Source organism: Bubalus kerabau, chromosome 2 (assembly GCF_029407905.1).
Source record: "Bubalus kerabau isolate K-KA32 ecotype Philippines breed swamp buffalo chromosome 2, PCC_UOA_SB_1v2, whole genome shotgun sequence".
Lineage (NCBI taxonomy): Eukaryota > Metazoa > Chordata > Mammalia > Artiodactyla > Bovidae > Bubalus > Bubalus kerabau.
This window is the reverse complement of record NC_073625.1, coordinates 131,624,930-131,641,979: the sequence shown is the minus strand read 5'-3', so window position 1 is coordinate 131,641,979 and position 17,050 is coordinate 131,624,930.

The window sequence follows — 17,050 nt, the reverse complement described above, 5'->3', positions numbered from 1 at the left end:
TTAAGGGCCTAGATCTGATAGATAGAGTGCCTGATGAACTATGGATGGAAGTTTGTGACATTGTACAAGAGACAGGGAGCAAGACCATCCCCATGGAAAAGAAATGCAAAAAAGCAAAATGGCTGCCTGGGGAGGCCTTACAAATAGCTGTGAAAAGAAGAGAAGCGAAAAGCAAAGGAGAAAAGGAAATATATAAGCATCTGAATACAGAGTTCCAAAGAATAGCAAGGAGAGATAAGAAAGCCTTCCTCAGCGATCAATGCAAAGAAATAGAGGAAAACAACAGAATGGGAAAGACTAAAGATCTCTTCAAGAAAATTAGAGATACCAAGGGAACATTTCATGCAAAGATGGGCTCAATAAAGGACAGAAATGGTATGGACCTAACAGAAGCAGAAGATATTAAGAAGAGATGGCAAGAATACACAGAAGAACTGTACAAAAAAGATCTTCACGACCAAGATAATCACGATGGTGTGATCACTGACCTAGAGCCAGATATCCTGGAATGTGAAGTCAAGTGGGCCTTAGAAAGCACCACTATGAGCAAAGCTAGTGCAGGTGATGGAATTCCAGTTGAGCTATTCCAAATCCTGAAAGATGATGCTGTGAAAGTGCTGCACTCAATATGCCAGCAAATTTGGAAAACTCAGCAGTGGCCACAGGACTGGAAAAGGTCTGTTTTCATTCCAATCCCAAAGAAAGGCAATGCCAAAGAATGCTCAAACTACCCCACAATTGCACTCATCTCACCCGCTAGTAAAGTAATGCTCAAAATTCGCCAAGCCAGGCTTCAGCAATATGTGAACCGTGAACTTCCAGATGTTCAAGCTGGTTTTAGAAAGGCAGAGGAACCAGAGATCAAATTGCCAACATCCGCTGGATCATGGAAAAAGCAAGAGAGTTCCAGAAAAACATCTATTTCTGCTTTATTGACTATGCCAAAGCCTTTGACTGTGGATCACAATAAACTGTGGAAAACTCTGAAAGAGATGGGATTACCAGACCACCTGATCTGCCTCTTGAGAAATTTGTATGCAGGTCAGGAAGCAACAGTTAGAACTGGACATGGAACAACAGACTGGTTCCAAATAGGAAAAGGAGTATGTCAAGGTTGTATATTGTCACCCTGCTTATTTAACTTCTATGCAGAGTACATCATGAGAAACGCTGGACTGGAAGAAACACAAGCTGGAATGAAGATTGCCGGGAGAAATATCAATAACCTCAGATATGCAGATGACACCACCCTTATGGCAGAAAGTGAAGAGGAACTCAAAAGCCTCTTGATGCAAGTGAAAGTGGAGAGTGAAAAAGTTGGCTTAAAGCTCAACATTCAGAAAACGAAGATCATGGCATCTGGTCCCATCACTTCATGGCAAATAGATGGGGAAACAGTGGAAACAGTGTCAGACTTTATTTTTGGGGGCTCCAAAATCACTACAGATGGTGATTGCAGCCATGAAATTAAAAGACGCTTACTCCTTGGAAGGAAAGTTATGACCAACCTAGATAGCATATTCAAAAGCAGAGACATTACTTTGCCAACAAAGGTCTGTTTAGTCAAGGCTATGGTTTTTCCTGTGGTCATGTATGGATGTGAGAGTTGGACTGTGAAGAAGGCTGAGCGCCAAAGAATTGATGCTTTTGAACTGTGGTGTTGGAGAAGACTCGTGAGAGTCCCTTGGATTGCAAGGAGATCCAACCAGTCCATTCTGAAGGAGATCAGTCTTGGGATTTCTTTGGAAGGAATGATGCTAAAGCTGAAACTCCAGTACTTTGGCCACCTCATGCGAAGAGTTGACTCATTGGAAAAGACCCTGATGCTGGGAGGGATTGGGGGCAGGAGGAGAAGGGGATGACAGAGGATGAGATGGCTGGATGGCATCACTGACTCGATGGACGTGAGTCTGAGTGAACTCCGGGAGCTGGTGATGGACAGGGAGGCCTGGCGTGCTGCGATTCATGGGGTTGCAAAGAGTCTGACACAACGACTGAACTGAACTGAAGGATTTCTTTAAATAGCCATCAGTGTGTCGTTATCTTTCCTTTGAAAAGAATAGTAGCCACGGGGAGATGGCCTTAAGGGTAGGAGGGGCAGTCATTTAGCTTGTGGCTGTATGAAGTTGAGTTTCACTCTAGGGCTCCTTAAACTTAGCTCTCACTGGCCCTGATATTGGTTCATGGAATTTCAAAGAAAGGATCCTTTCTGGATATCACAGTCAGTTCCGCTCTCAGGAGCTCAAGTACTGGACTATTACCCTTTACTTTTCATGGTTCTCATCTCCCATCTGGCTCTTCCTTACCTGCTGATGTATAAAATCTGTTTCAGCAGAGTAGCACGTGCATGACACCTATTCTTAGGGACTTTATTTGGTTGGTCAGTGAGAAATTGCAGAGCAAAGTGTAATATTTTCCTAGTTCCCTTTGCCATCCCTGATCAAGGTAATTGATGGTGTTGGTGGTGACAGACATGGAGAATGTGGTAGAAACATATTTTGAGGTGATCCTTGCCCATGGCCACCCCAATCTATTTTAGGATGTATATCTAACTTTTAACCACAGGTGTCTGAACCAGGTTCAAGTTTCCTGTGTGTAGCTGGGGTGCAGCTGGTGTACTTCTGCCTCAGACAGGTGGGCTGGATGGCAGGCAGCCTTGGAGTGAGGGGCCTCAGAAACTGGGCTGGCTTCATGGGTGTCTGGAATTTGTCCCACAAATTCCATGCCTAAAAGGGCTCCAGCTGAAGTTTAAGGCTCTTCTGTCACTGTCTTGAAATTATTAATAATTTTTGAATGTTTCTACATTTTAGTTTTTCACAGGGCCCCCATCTTAGTCTGTTGAGGCTTCTATAACAAAATGCAATTGACTGGGTAGCTTAGAAACAACAGAAACTTATTTCTCACAGTCCTGGAGGTTGGAAGTCAGAGATAAGGAAGCCAGCATGGTCAGGTGTGGGCCCTCTTTGGGGGCTGCAGACTTGCTGTTGTTTTCTCATGTGGGGGAAGGGGTGAGGGGGTCTCCCAGTGTCTTTCTCACTCACAAGAGTAGCTCTGCTCTCATGACCTAACCCCCTACCAGAGTTTCCAACCCCTGATACTATCCTGATACTTAGGGCATTAGGGTTTCAACATATGAATTTGAGGGAGACACATTCATATCATAGCAGTCCCACATTTATGCAGCCAGTCCTGGCTAAGTACAATCAGACAAATTGGGGTTCAAATTTGGGCTCAGCTACTTGTTAGCCATGAGATCATGTGTAAAACCTTACCTGAACTTCTGGGTCTCAGTGTCTTCATCAGTTAAATGGGACTATTTCCTCCTTATGAGAAACATTTATGTGAGAAAACATAGTTTAAAGAACGAGCACGGTGCCAGGCACACAGATGAGATCTTGCTATCCATGACTCCATCCATCTATTAATCCACTTATCCAGACTGTTTGTCTGTTTATGTAAAATATTGTGCTAGGTAGACCCTGTACGGGATGCAGAATTGAGAAAAATGTGTTCTCAAAAAGTTGACAACATAATGGGAGAGATGACCCCTCAGGCAAACAATGGTCCCTTCCAATGTAATTTAGACATAGTAATCACTTTGGGAACTGGTTATTATTTGCAGGGAGGTAGGGAGGAGGTAAGAGAAAAGTGAAGTGTAAAACTTAAGGATGAGAAGGTAAATTTGTAATTTGGGAGAGCCTGTGTCTTCGAGAAAAGTTGACAAGTGTAATCTTATTTTAGCCAATATACTAGGGAGGGAGAGCATTGGTAATATGGTTGAAGGGAGAGAGAGGAAGAAGGCCAGGGAGGGAGGTGGCCAAGTCACAGATTGAGGAGAAAGAAAAGAGCAAAACTGGACCCAATAATGGGCTCGACTATAAAATGTTGGCTTAAAGCTCAACATTCAGAAAACTAAGATCATGGCATTTGGTCCCATACTTCATGGGAAATAGATGGGGAAAGAGTGGAAACAGTGTCAGACTTTATTTTTTTGGGGTCCCAAATCACTACAGAAGGTGATTGCAGCCATGAAATTAAAAGACGCTTACTCCTTGGAAGGAAAGTTATGAGCAACCTAGATAGTATATTGAAAAGCAGAGATATTACTTTGCTAACAAAGGTCCATTTAGTCAAGGGTATGGTTTTTCTAGTGGTCATGTATGGATGTAAGAGTTGGACTGTGAAGAAAGCTGAGCACTGAAGAATTCATGCTTTTGAACTGTGGTGCTGGAGAAGACTCTTGAGAGTCCCTTGGACTGCAAGGAGATCCAACCAGTCCATCCTAAAGGAGATGAGTCCTGGGTGTTCATTGGAAGGAATGATGTTGAAGCTGAAACTCCAGTACTTTGGCCACCTCATGCGAAGAGTTGACTCATTGGAAAAGACCCTGATGCTGGGAGGGATTGGGAGCAGGAGGAGAAGGGGACGACAGAGGATGAGACGGCTGGATGGCATCACCAACTCAATGGACATGGGTTTGAATGAACTCCAGGAGTTGGTGATGGACAGGGAGGCCTGGCGTGCTGTGATTCACGAGGTCGCAAAGAGTCAGACACGACTGAGCGACTGAACTGAACTGAACAAAATGTAACACTCCCATTGTCAAACCAAGTGATGGGCTTTAAATAATAGATTTCTGGTTTTAACCAAAACAGCTTTTATCAGGTTAAACATGAAAGCAGGCTAGCAAGGCACATACACGGGGAAATTTACCATCTTGGTTTAATAAATGCGTTTATGTGCTGTGTTGAAACAGTGCAACTTCCTTAATCCAATATCTGATGAAGGAGCAAGGAGAGAAGAATTAATTTGCCACACACTAATTAAAGAGGGGTATGCACTGTATATACGATGAAAGTCTCTGAAATGAATATTTGATAAACAATATCTGGTAAATTAAAAACCTGAAATGTTAAATTAAATGCAAATTAAAAATCTGGAATGTTAGATTAATTAAATACAGAAAACTGCATCAAATAACATTACAGGTCTCAGTTAAATCAGGGAGAAAAAAAGGCCAAGTTACCCAGCATCACATCTTGTCAGCATGTGCTTCTGATTCACCTGTTGGGAATAAATGAGGGCTGATAGGAGTGCTGGCTTTATTTGTGAATTACATGTGGCACACAGGAACACTTTTACTTGTGAAGCTAAGTCAGGAATAAATTGGACTTTTTACTTTATCATGGAAAAAATGCTAGGAGATTTATTCAAGTCATTGGGTTTTCTTCTAGCTTGAGATAAGGACAAATTGTTACTACATAGAAGGACCTCTCTAAGGCAGTGATTCACACTGTGTGGAGGCCGAGTTTATGTTTGATGTGCAGCAGAGGAGTGAGCTTGGAGAAGCAGGCTCAGAATGTTCCTGGAGACCTGCCTCTTGCTGTGGCTTTTCTCTGGAAGAAGGACTAAAATGTCTCAGTTGTCCTATGGACATGAGCCACATGGCCCTGTAAAGACATCTAATAGGTGAGGCCAGACATACTTTCTTCTTTTTCGAGAAGAGGAAATGTCTCTAAACCATCACCTGTTGTCATCTGACAGTTTCAACACAATCAATTTCAGCAGGTCCTTTGGATTCGAAATTCTGCTCTTGCCACTGACTACTGGATGATTCTGGGCAGGACACTCCTTTTCCCTTTCCTATTTTCCCACCTGTTAGCTAAGGTTGGGGATACTGACACTGCAGAGAGTCGCTGGCAGGAATAACTAATAAGCCTGAGTGCTTTATAATTTTGGTTCTAACTTTTGTAAATTAATGAGCATTCTAAAGCTGTCACAGACTGCCAAAGTAGTTTTGCTTAGTCTAAGTCTCTGGGTGTGTATGAACACTGAGGTATATAATTTATTTTTTAAAATGAATAAAGGTATGTTTAGTGGATTGGAAAATTCACAAAATAGATTATTTTCACCTTCTGTTGGGTTACATAATACCTTGTTCATATCTCTGTTTTGGCACTTTTCGGGGGCACTTATTTTGCATTGCCATGTTTTCAAACCTCTTAAATTGCATTCATTTAAAATAACACCAGTAATATATGAAGGGATTCTCTTTAAGATATTAAAAAAATACAGATAAAGACTCTTGGACCAAAACCTACAAGCGACATATATCCCCATCGTTGGTTTGGTGTGTATTCTTTTAGACCTTTTACTTTACATGTGTTTACAAATATATAAACCTAGAGAAATACATAATTTTTAAGTTAAAAAAGTGTTTATGTAAGTATTTTTTGTGCTGTATCCATTATTTGACAACATAATTCTTCTTTTTTTCTAAACTGTACAATGTCTTGGAGAATCTTGTATCTTTGAATTATAGGTGTATTTCATCCTTCCTTCACTGCTGCACAGCATGCCATGGCTGTATCCTAACTTATTTAACTATTTCTGTATTGATGATGCGTATGTTGTTTCCAATTCTTTGCTAACATAGACAACAATATTTCTCTAGAAATATAATGGAGAAATAGAGTCTATGGTAGGCATGTTTAAAAGTGTAACACTTTAAATATTTTAAATGTACGGTGTTACATAAAAACCAGAATGAACTTTTTGGCCACCCCAGTAGATTCTGCTGAATTGCCTTTGAAAGTGGATGAACGGCTTTATGGTCTCACTAGTAACATATAAGAATATTTGCTTTCCCACATCCTCAAGACTGAATACTACCAGATACGTTAACTTTTGAATATGGATGGAACCAAGAAGGTTTTATATTTTTATTGGTCATTTGTAGCTGATATAATCTTAACTGGTGTATATGGGTGCTATTCCAGGTGAAGGGTTCAAGGGAGGCTTTTTGGAAAAAGAGGTCATTTGAACTGAGTCTTTAAGGAAAGAAGAGATAGCATGTGAAAGAAAAAGTAAATCACTGGAGACAGGAAAAGAGGGGACCCAAGTAAATCCTGCTGAGCTTTCCCTCAGCAGCTGAGAACAGGGTGAGGAAGAAGTAGTGAAAAAGCTGGACTGTCCTTGCCTTGGAGTCTGGCTTGTCTGCCATACCTTTCCCAATACACTGTGAACAACAAAGGCTGTGCTTGCAGCCAGGAGTCAATGGATCCAGAGGTGGGGGTGACTTGGTCACTAGGGAGAAATAAACTGTTGAGGGCTCATTCAGTTACATATCTGGTGGGTGATGCTGGCTGTAGCCTGGGAACCCAGCTGGGTCTATTGGCCAGAGCATCTTCTTAGGGCTTCTTTGTCTGGCTGTTTTTGATGTCTTTACAGCATGGTAGTTAGGTCCTAGGAGTGAATATTCCAGAAGAACCAGGGAGAAGCTATATCATCTTTTAAGATTAGTGTCAGAAGTCACATAGCATCACTTCTGCAACAGACAAAAGCCCAGATTTGAGGGAATGGAACATAAACCCCACATCTTTTATATTTATTTATTTGGTTGTGCCAGGTCTTGGTTGAGGCACTTGGAATCTTTCTTCTTTGTTGCTGCATGTGAGATCTAGTTCCCTCACCAAAAATTGAACCAAGCCCCTCTGCATTGGGAATGTGGAGTCTTAGCCACTGGACCACCAGGGAAATTCCATAAACCCCTCATTTTGATGGGAGAAGCTTCAGTACATTATAGTAAGAGTATATAGGATGGCGGATAGCGTTGCAGCCATTTTTGGAAAAATATCATCCCTCAGAATTTTGTGGTTGCTGTTTAGTCACTAAGTCATGTCCAATTCTTTTGTGACCCCATGGACTGTAGCCTGCCAGGCTCCTCTGTCTAGTGGAATTCTCTAGGTAAGCATACCGGAGTGGGTTGCCATTTCCTTCTCCGGGGGATCTCTTTGACCCAGGAACTGAACCCTCGTCTCCTGCACTGCAAGTGGACTCTTTCCCACTGAGCCACTGAGGGAGTCCATCTCCCAGAATATATTTCCCTTAAAGAGACACTGAAATCCTTATGAGAAACCCATTGCTGAAAAGAGTGATAACCTTCCACAGGGAGCTTGATGTATGAAACATTCCATCGTAGAAGATAATGTGATAATTGATTTGACATTGAGGAGGCTTGAGTTATGGTCTTAGTTTTACCATTATGTTATCCTTTAAAATTGGGACCATTATGTAACATCTTCAGGCTTCAGTTTCCTCACCTGTAACTAAGAAAGTGGAACAAGATGACTTCTAGTTCTAAACATAGATAAAGCGAATCACAATTAGCCCATATATTTCAGATGGCTTGCTAGCTTTCTGCATCAACCTGAGACAGCTTGTGATCTCTTTTCTAAACAACACATAGATCAGATGGTGCTTGATAGCAAGAGATTTGAGAACGTCCAGTGTCACCATGATATATTTGTAACTGAGATAGAGTTGGAATTTCCTTTGAGAAAGTTTACAAGTTAAAGGCTCAGATTTAATGAATTTTTTGAAAAGTCCATTAAAAATCCATCAAATGTTGCCATGGAGATATTCTGGATTAAAAATTAGACCAGAGTCTAAACTGATAGTTTAAAATAATTCCTCTGGTTACAAATAATATCAGATCAGTTTTTAAACTAACTCAATTAGCGAGACTATGTACTAATTTCCGAGAAGGCAATGGCACCCCACTCCAGTACTCTTGCCTGGAAAATCCCATGGATGGAGGAGCCTGGTAGGCTGCAGTCCATGGGGTCGCTAAGAGTCGGGCATGACTGAACGACTTCACTTTCACTTTTCACTTTCATGCATTGGAGGAAGAAATGGCAGCCCACTCCAGTGTTCTTGCCTGGAGAATCCCAGCGACGGCGGAGCCTGGTGGGTTGCCATCTATGGGGTCGCACAGAGTCAGACATGACTGAAGCGACTTAGCAGGAGCAGCAGCATGTACTAATTTTAAGGATCATTTCTGTATGATAAAATCAGACCATTTAAGAGAGAAGAGGGGCGGGCAACTGAATTAGCCTTAATTGCATTTACAAAGTTTTTTCTTTCTTAAGTACTTGGTTTATCCCAGGCAGGAAGCAATACTGGTTCGGTTTAGTCACTCTGTTTTATCTGACTCTTTGTGACCTCATGGACTGTAGCACGCCAGGCTTCTCTGTTCATCACCAACTCCCAAAGCTTGCTCAAACTCATGTCGATCAAGTCAGTGATGATGTCAATCAAGTCAGGGATGTCGTCCAACCATCTCATCCTCTGTCATCCCTTTCATCTCCTTCCTTCAATCATGCCCAGCATCAGGGTCTTTTCCAGCGAGTCAGTTCTTTGCATCAGGTGGCCAAACTATTGGAGTTTCAGCTTCAGCATCCGTCTTTCCAATGAATATTCAGGACTGATCTCCTTTAGGATTGACTGGTTGGATCTCCTTGCAATCCAAGGAACTCTCAAGAGTCTTCTCCAATACCACAGTTCAGAAGCATCAGTTCTTTGGTTCTCAGCCTTATTTATGGTCTAACTGTCACATTCATACATGACTACTGGAAAAACCATAGCTTTGACTATACAGACCTTTGTTGGCAATGTGATGTCTCTGTTTTTTAATATGCTGTCTAGGTTTGTCATAGCTTTTGTTCCAAGGAGCAAGTGTCTTTTGTCTGCAGTGATTTTGGAGCCCAAGAAAAAGTCTGTCACTGTTTCCATTGTTTCCCCATTTATTTGCTGTGAAGTGATATGACCAATGCCATGATCTTCATTTTTTTGAATGCTGAGTTTTAAGCCAGCTTTTTCAGTCTCCTCTTTTACCTTCATCAAGAGGCTCTTTAGTTCTTCTTTGCTTTCTGCCATAAGGGTGGTGTCATCTGCATATCTGAGGTTATTGATATTTTTCTCTGCAATCTTGATTCCAGCTTGTGCTTCATCCAGTCTGGCATTTTGCATGATATACTCTGCATGTAAGTTAAATAAGCAGGGTGACAATATATAGCCTTGATGTACTCCTTTCCCAATTTGGAACCAGTCTGTTATTTCATGTCCAGTTCTAACTGTTGCTTCTTGACCTGCATACAGATTTCTCAGGAGGCAGGTAAGGTGGCCTAGTAGTCCCATTTCTTTAAGAATTTTCCACAGTTTGTTGTGATCTACCCAAAGATTTTGGTGTAGTCAATGAAGCAGAAGTGGATGTTTTTCTGGAACTCTCTTGCTTTTTCTATGATCCAATGGATGCTGGCAATTTGATCTCTGGTTCTCTGCTCTTTCTAAATCCAGCTGGAACATCTGGAAGTTCACAGTTCACATAAAATTGAAGCCTCACTTGGAGAATTTTGAGCATCACTTTGCTAGGGTGTGAGATGAGTGCAATTGCGCAGTAGTTTGAACATTCCTTGGCGTTGCCTTTCTTTGGGATTGGAATGAAAACTGACCTTTTCCAGTCCTGTGGCCACTGCTGAGTTTTCCCAATTTGCTGTTATATTAGGTGCAGCACTTTCACAGCCTCATCTTTTAGGATTTAAAATACTTTAGCTGAAATTCCATCACCTCCACTAGCTTTGTTCATAGTGATGCTTTCTAAGGCTCACTTGACTTCAAATTCCAGGGTGTCTGGCTCTAGGTGAGTGATCACACTGTCATGATTATCTGGGTCACGAAGATCTTTTTTGTACAGTTCTTCTGTGTATTCTTGCCACCTCTTCTTAATGTCTTCTGCTTCTGTTAGGTCCATACCATTTCTGTCCTTTATTGAGCCCATCTTTGCATGAAATGTTCCCTTGGTATCTCTGATTTTCTTGAAGAGATCTCTAGTCTTTCCCATTCTGTTGTTTTCCTCTATTTCTTTACATTGATCACTGAGGAAGGCTTTCTTATCTCTCCTTGGTATTCTTTGTAACTCTGCATTCAGATGGGTTTATCTTTCCTTTTCTCCTTTACATTTAGTTTCTCTTCTTTTCACAGCTATTTGTAAGGCCTCCTCAGACCTTTTTGCATTTTGCCTTTTTGCATTTCTTTTCTTGGGGATGGTCTTGATCACCACCTCCTGTACAATGTCATAGTTCCTCAGACACGCTATCAAATCTAATCCCTTGAATATATTTATCACTTTCACTGTAAGGGATTTGATTTAGGTCATACCTGAATGGTCTAGTGGTTTTCCCTACTTTCTTCAATTTAAGTTTAAATTTTGCTTACTTTTAAATAAGCAACATAGACTAATGTTTTTAAAGTAATACATCCCCTGAGACTAATGTTGAAATTGAGAAGAACCCATTAATAATTAAAGTTGCTTCACTCCTTCAATGAAAAATGAAGACTGTAGACAGGACTCTGCCTAAATAAAAATATTTTATATGTGTACATATACTTGTGGGTGTACACATTGACATGTCTTTCTTATGTACACACGTGTGTGTGATAACATTCTAGGGTACATGAGGTAGAAAGTAGAGCATGATGCAAAGGAGCAAAACCTCAAATGGATGAAGATACTTATCAAAGTCTCAAATTAAATGCGATTCAGGGAACAACTACAAGCATATGATCTGTTTAATAAGCTATCTTGTGTATGGAAATAAAACATATAGAAGAACATAAGACACAAACCCCTCCCAGAACATGCATGTGCATGCATATTCACAATTAAAGAATTACTGGAATTAATATCAATCCTTTGCTTTCCTTTTCTCTTTAGTACTAACCCAATTCTATCTTGAGATTTTTTACTCATGAAGAAAAAAATGTCTCCATGTTTGTGGACCATACTCCCCCAACCCAAGCACAACATGAGATTGGTCCAAAAATAAAGTTGCAGATTTGCATTCTGTAGTAATTAAAAAGGAAACTTCCTATATACAAGTAACTTTTCCCTGTAGGTATAGTCAATTTCCCACAGCAATAGAAGATATAATTATACTGATGTAAATCACAGCCAGATGCCTGGGAGGGGTTGGCCTTTCACCTTCTTTAATTCATTGAAAGATCTTATCTTTTTGACAGGTACTGTCAGGCAGAGCAAGGGGCTGGGAGGCAGTATATTTTTCTGGTAACTAATTTGCTTGGAGGAAAAAAGTATTCATTGCAAACACTCGAAAGCAGTGAGATAATCCAGGTTTAGCAGAAAATTCTCTACCTCTTTTTTCTGGGAGGGGGCACCTTAATAATTGTCCCTTTGTGCCCTGTCCTGGCTCCCTCTCTGTCCTCTCGTTCTCTCTCTCCTCCATAAAACACTAACCATTCTTTTGGACCTCATGTTTCCAAAATATTTGTAAAGAAATGTGTATATATTTACACACACATATTTTTTTCTTCTTCTTTAGGATGAATCCTGTTGCCAGCTTTTCGGTTTTATATTGTTTGTACAGAAAAATCAACACTGGAAAAAGCCACGTTCTGAGAAGGACTTTCTACCCCAACCACATCTGACTTCCTTTCACAGTTGCTTCTGGGTTTGCTTCCTCTGTTCAAGAGTCATTCATTTTCTTTTGGGCAAAACCACCCAGAGTATAAAGTTGGATGTCTAGGATCGCATGAGAGTCAAAGCAGCTCCAGTGACTGATGCGAGTTGGTGCTGAGAAGCCAAGAAGCGGAAGGAGATGGAGCATCAGCCACCCAACTGGAAATGAAAACATGCTTGAAGTGTGGTAGTTTCTCCTACCCTCCCCCACATTCCTTTTATTTCTGTGGCAAAACTTGAAACAAAGCTACAGTAAAAATGCTTTTCATTTGGTGGGTGGTGGAGGTTCTGACTCAGTTTTTGCAAACATGGCATTGCTTGAACCCTGAGATGAATGCTCCCATGGGATTCTGGAGAAACAAAGCTGCCTGCTCCGTCGCATGGCATGGTCCCTTTGGGAATTCCAGCCGAGCTGGGGCGGCGGCCTCACAGGTGCAGGTCTTCTGAGGCACCTGAATGGAAGCGCCAAAGTTCAAAGAGGTTTTGAACTTTAGATTCAGGCTTTCTTGCTTGCATTTAGCCCATTTGGATATCAGGTTTAATTAAGTCTGGATCTACTAAAGCAGAATTTCCCAAGTCTCTCACTAATAAACTAGATTATGTTAGTAGAGAAAGTACCCAATACAAGCTTTTTTTTTCCGGCCTCATCCTGAGGCATGTGGGATATTAGTTCTCCTACCAGGGATGGGACCCATACTTCCTGCAGTGGAAGTGTGGAGTCTTAATCTCTGAACTGCCAGGGAAATCCCCAGTATAGGGAATTATTAAATAAATTATAATATGTCCATATAATGGGATAGTACATAGCTATTAAAAGTGGAACAATAAAAGATAATGTAAAAGTTTCATGATATGTTGTTATACGACCAAAAAAATTATAAATCTGTGATACAATATTATCCCAGTTTGGGGGAAAATGGAAAGATAAAGAAGGGAAAAAGGTAAATCCATATAGAAAGATTGGAAGATGAATTCCAAAATGTTAAAGTGCTAGCCTGGCATTAGTTGTCTATGCTCTGTGGGACAGAACGGAATTTAATTTTTTCTTTTTGTTTATCTGAATTTGAAGATACAGAGAATATGTGTTACTTTGGTAGTAATAATAATGATAATACTATAATTTAAGAAAAGAAACATTATATGGTACTCTTAGAGCTTCTCAGCTTTAGCATCAGCCCTGGGTGTTCTTTGGAAGGAATGATGCTAAAGCTGAAACTCCAGTACTTTGGCCACCTCATGCGAAGAGTTGACTCACTGGAGAAGACTCTGATGCTGAGAGGGATTGGGAGCAGGAGGAGAAGGGGACGACAGAGGATGAGATGGCTGGATGGCATCACTGACTCGATGGACGTGAGTCTGAGTGAACTCTGGGAGATGGTGATGGACAGGGAGGCCTGGCGTGCTGTGATTCATGTGGTTGCAAAGAGTTGGACACGACTGAGTGACTGAACTGAACTGAACTGAGAGCTTCTCACTTTTGTGTTTGGCAGTCGGCATCTTGTGGCATAATTATGGAAAGATCAAATGGCAGAAAGTACCCAGAAATTCTCTTAAAAAGCCATAGCCTTTACTATATTGGCATTCATGCTCATTCCCAGTTCCAAGTCCATGTGACGGTAGATAAAGACATTGGCTGGGTCCTGGTTTCTACGTGGGGGTTTGAGGTTTCATAAGCCAGGGTGGCACTGACTTTGTCACAGAAAGGAAATATTTTATCCAAGTATTTGTTGCTGATGAATATTCTGAGGATGAAAAAATTCTTGTCCAAATGTTTGAGGTTAAATAGTTCATTTATTTCCAGTCAACACGGTAGTCTATTTTAGTGTTCAGAAATACTGAGTAGAGACTTTGCCAACTCTTTGCCTTAGAGATATGCAGTAGGTGAATGGACAGTTGGCCTCATTGCTGAGTGGCAGCATTTTAGGTGAGCCATGGAACCGTGAATTCAGGATCCCCTCATGCCCCATTGGCTAAGTGAGCTCTCATCTGACTTTTTTGGTCAACAAAGCCTTTGGCTTCACTAGACTAAGAGGTGGACTATTATGTACTCACGGTCCTCTGTGGAGGCATTCCACATGCTTTGTCTCATCTCTACACAAACTCTGCAAGGTGGACTTGATTATCCTTCCCCTTACAGACAAGGAAACTGAGGCTCAGAGAACTTAAATCATTAGTCTTGAAACTTCCAGTGCTTGGAATCCAAATCTGTCTGGCTGAAAACCTGATGCCAATACAATCACTAATACCATGATTTCATTGTATTCACAATCCCCCAGCCTTGATTATTTTCAAGTGGCCTATTTAAATCCTTACTAGTTTATACTGTTAGGTTGGCCCTTTCACTTTCTTTCCTCCTTCCTTTTACCCATTCTGTTTTATTTCTCTCTCTCTTTTTTAATCTTTTAAACAAAGAAAAACATTTAAATTGAAGAAAATGTATCAGGCAATTTCATTCATTGTGCTCTACTCTGTAGCCTACCAAAGATATCATTTGCTCTATTTAAAAAGGTAAGGGACTTCCTTGGTGGTCCAGTAATTAAGAACCAACCTTGCAATGTGGGGGATGTGGGTTCAATCCTTGGTCAGGGCGTTAAGCTCCCACATGCCTTGGAGCAGCTAAACCCGAGAGCCATAAGAGAACCTGTGCACCACAACACAGACTGTGTGCCTCAACTAGGACCTGATGCAGCCAAATAAATAAATATTTAAAAAAGTAAAAGTTATGCAGCTGTAGCTTCTCATTTTCAACCCAGGTTATTGTATTAAACTTTTACTTTACTGATGGGAGAAGGGTAAGATAAAAATTAACAAATATAGATACCATTTATTTTCAAAACCCCTCTTTATTAAGGAAGATTTTTAAACAAATATAAATAGAAACATAGTATAATGAAACCCCATGAACCCATCACACTCAGCTTCCTCTCAGGAATATTCTTATTTCACCTAAATCCTCCATTTCCATGTCCCATATTATTTTGAAGCAAACCTCAGATATCATACTGTTTCATCCATAGGTAATTAAGCACATATCTCAGAAAATAAAGCCTCTAAATAAAAACACAGAGTACTATTACCATATCTCAAAAAATTAACAATAATTCTTTAATATCATCAAATACCTAGTCAGTATCTTAATTTGCAATTGTCTCACAGATTTCCTTTTTTTTTTTTATAGTTTATTGAAATCAGTGGTCATATACAGTTCACACATGATTTGTTGATATTTTTTGTCTCTTTAATCTATACGTCTCTCTCCCTTTCCCCCCTCTCTCTCTTCATGTGATGTTATTTATTTGCTGAAGAAATGAGACTGTTTGCCTGTAGAACTGTTCATTTCTGGATTTTGTAGACTGTATCCCTGCAGTGTACCTAACATATTCCTCTACTTTCCATCTGTGTTTCTTATAAAGTGGTATGTGGATCTAGAGGCTTGGTCAGATCAGGCACTTTGGGGACAGGCCACTGGACTAAGGGTCAGGAGACGCTTTTGGTTCAAGCCCTGGCTCAGTTACTTTCCAAGAGGGACTCTAGACAAAACTGGATCTCTCTAGAAGCACAAGCTGGAATCAAGATTGCTGGGAGAAATATCAATAACCTCAGATATGCAGATGACACCACCCTTATGGCAGAAAGTGAAGAGGAACTCAAAAGCCTCTTGATGAAAGTGAAAGAGGAGAGTAAAAAAGTTGGCTTAAAGCTCAACATTCAGAAAACGAAGATCATGGCATCTGGTCCCATCATTTCATGGGAAATAGATGGGGAAACAGTGGAAACAGTGTCAGACTTTATTTTTGGGGGCTCCAAAATCACTGCAGATGGTGACTGCTGCCATGAAATTAAAAGACGCTTACTCCTTGGACGGAAAGTTATGTCCAACCTAGATAGCATATTCAAAAGCAGAGACATTACTGACTCATTGGAAAAGACCCTGATGCTGGGAGAGATTAGGGGCAGGAGGAGAAGGGGACAACAGAGGATGAGATGGCTGGATGGCATCACTGACACGATGGACATGAGTTTGGGTAAACTCTGGGAGTTGGTGATGAACGGGGAGGCCTGGCGTGCTGTGATTCACGGGGTCGCAAAGAGTTGGACCCGACTGAGCGACTGAACTGAAGTCTCAGATACTCCATTTGTCAAATGATGATGGATATGCCTTTGCCATCTTTCCAGGATTGTGTTGAAAATCAAATAAGATCATGCCAGCTGATCCCCTTACAGCTCTATTCAAATGAAAAACATTTCAACTGATATTTATTTTTTTAATTGTGAAAAATACCATAGTTAAGAAAAAAAATTTAAATTATGTATCATATCTTCTTAACACCTTAGTTTTTATTTTTGCGTATTTTTTCTGGTTATTATTCACATATCAAATTTTTATAGACTTGAAATCATGTTAGGATACCATTTTATACTTAATATTTGTAGCTTAATAATTTTTAATTAATATGGTTCTGGGTTGCTGCATTATCTTTGGAAGTATTGTTTGTTACAACCATGGTTGAACATTTAAGTGATTTCACTTTTACATATGAAACTGCCACAAACATCTTTGTGCATGATTTATTTCCTTAGAATAAACCCCCAGGGATGTGATGACTGGGTGAAACTATATGGGCATTTTTATGGCTCTTAATAGATTTTGCCATATTGCTTTCCAAAGCCTAGTAACAATGAACCTGACACCAGCAATGAATGTGTGTCATTTAAAGTGATTATTTTACATCA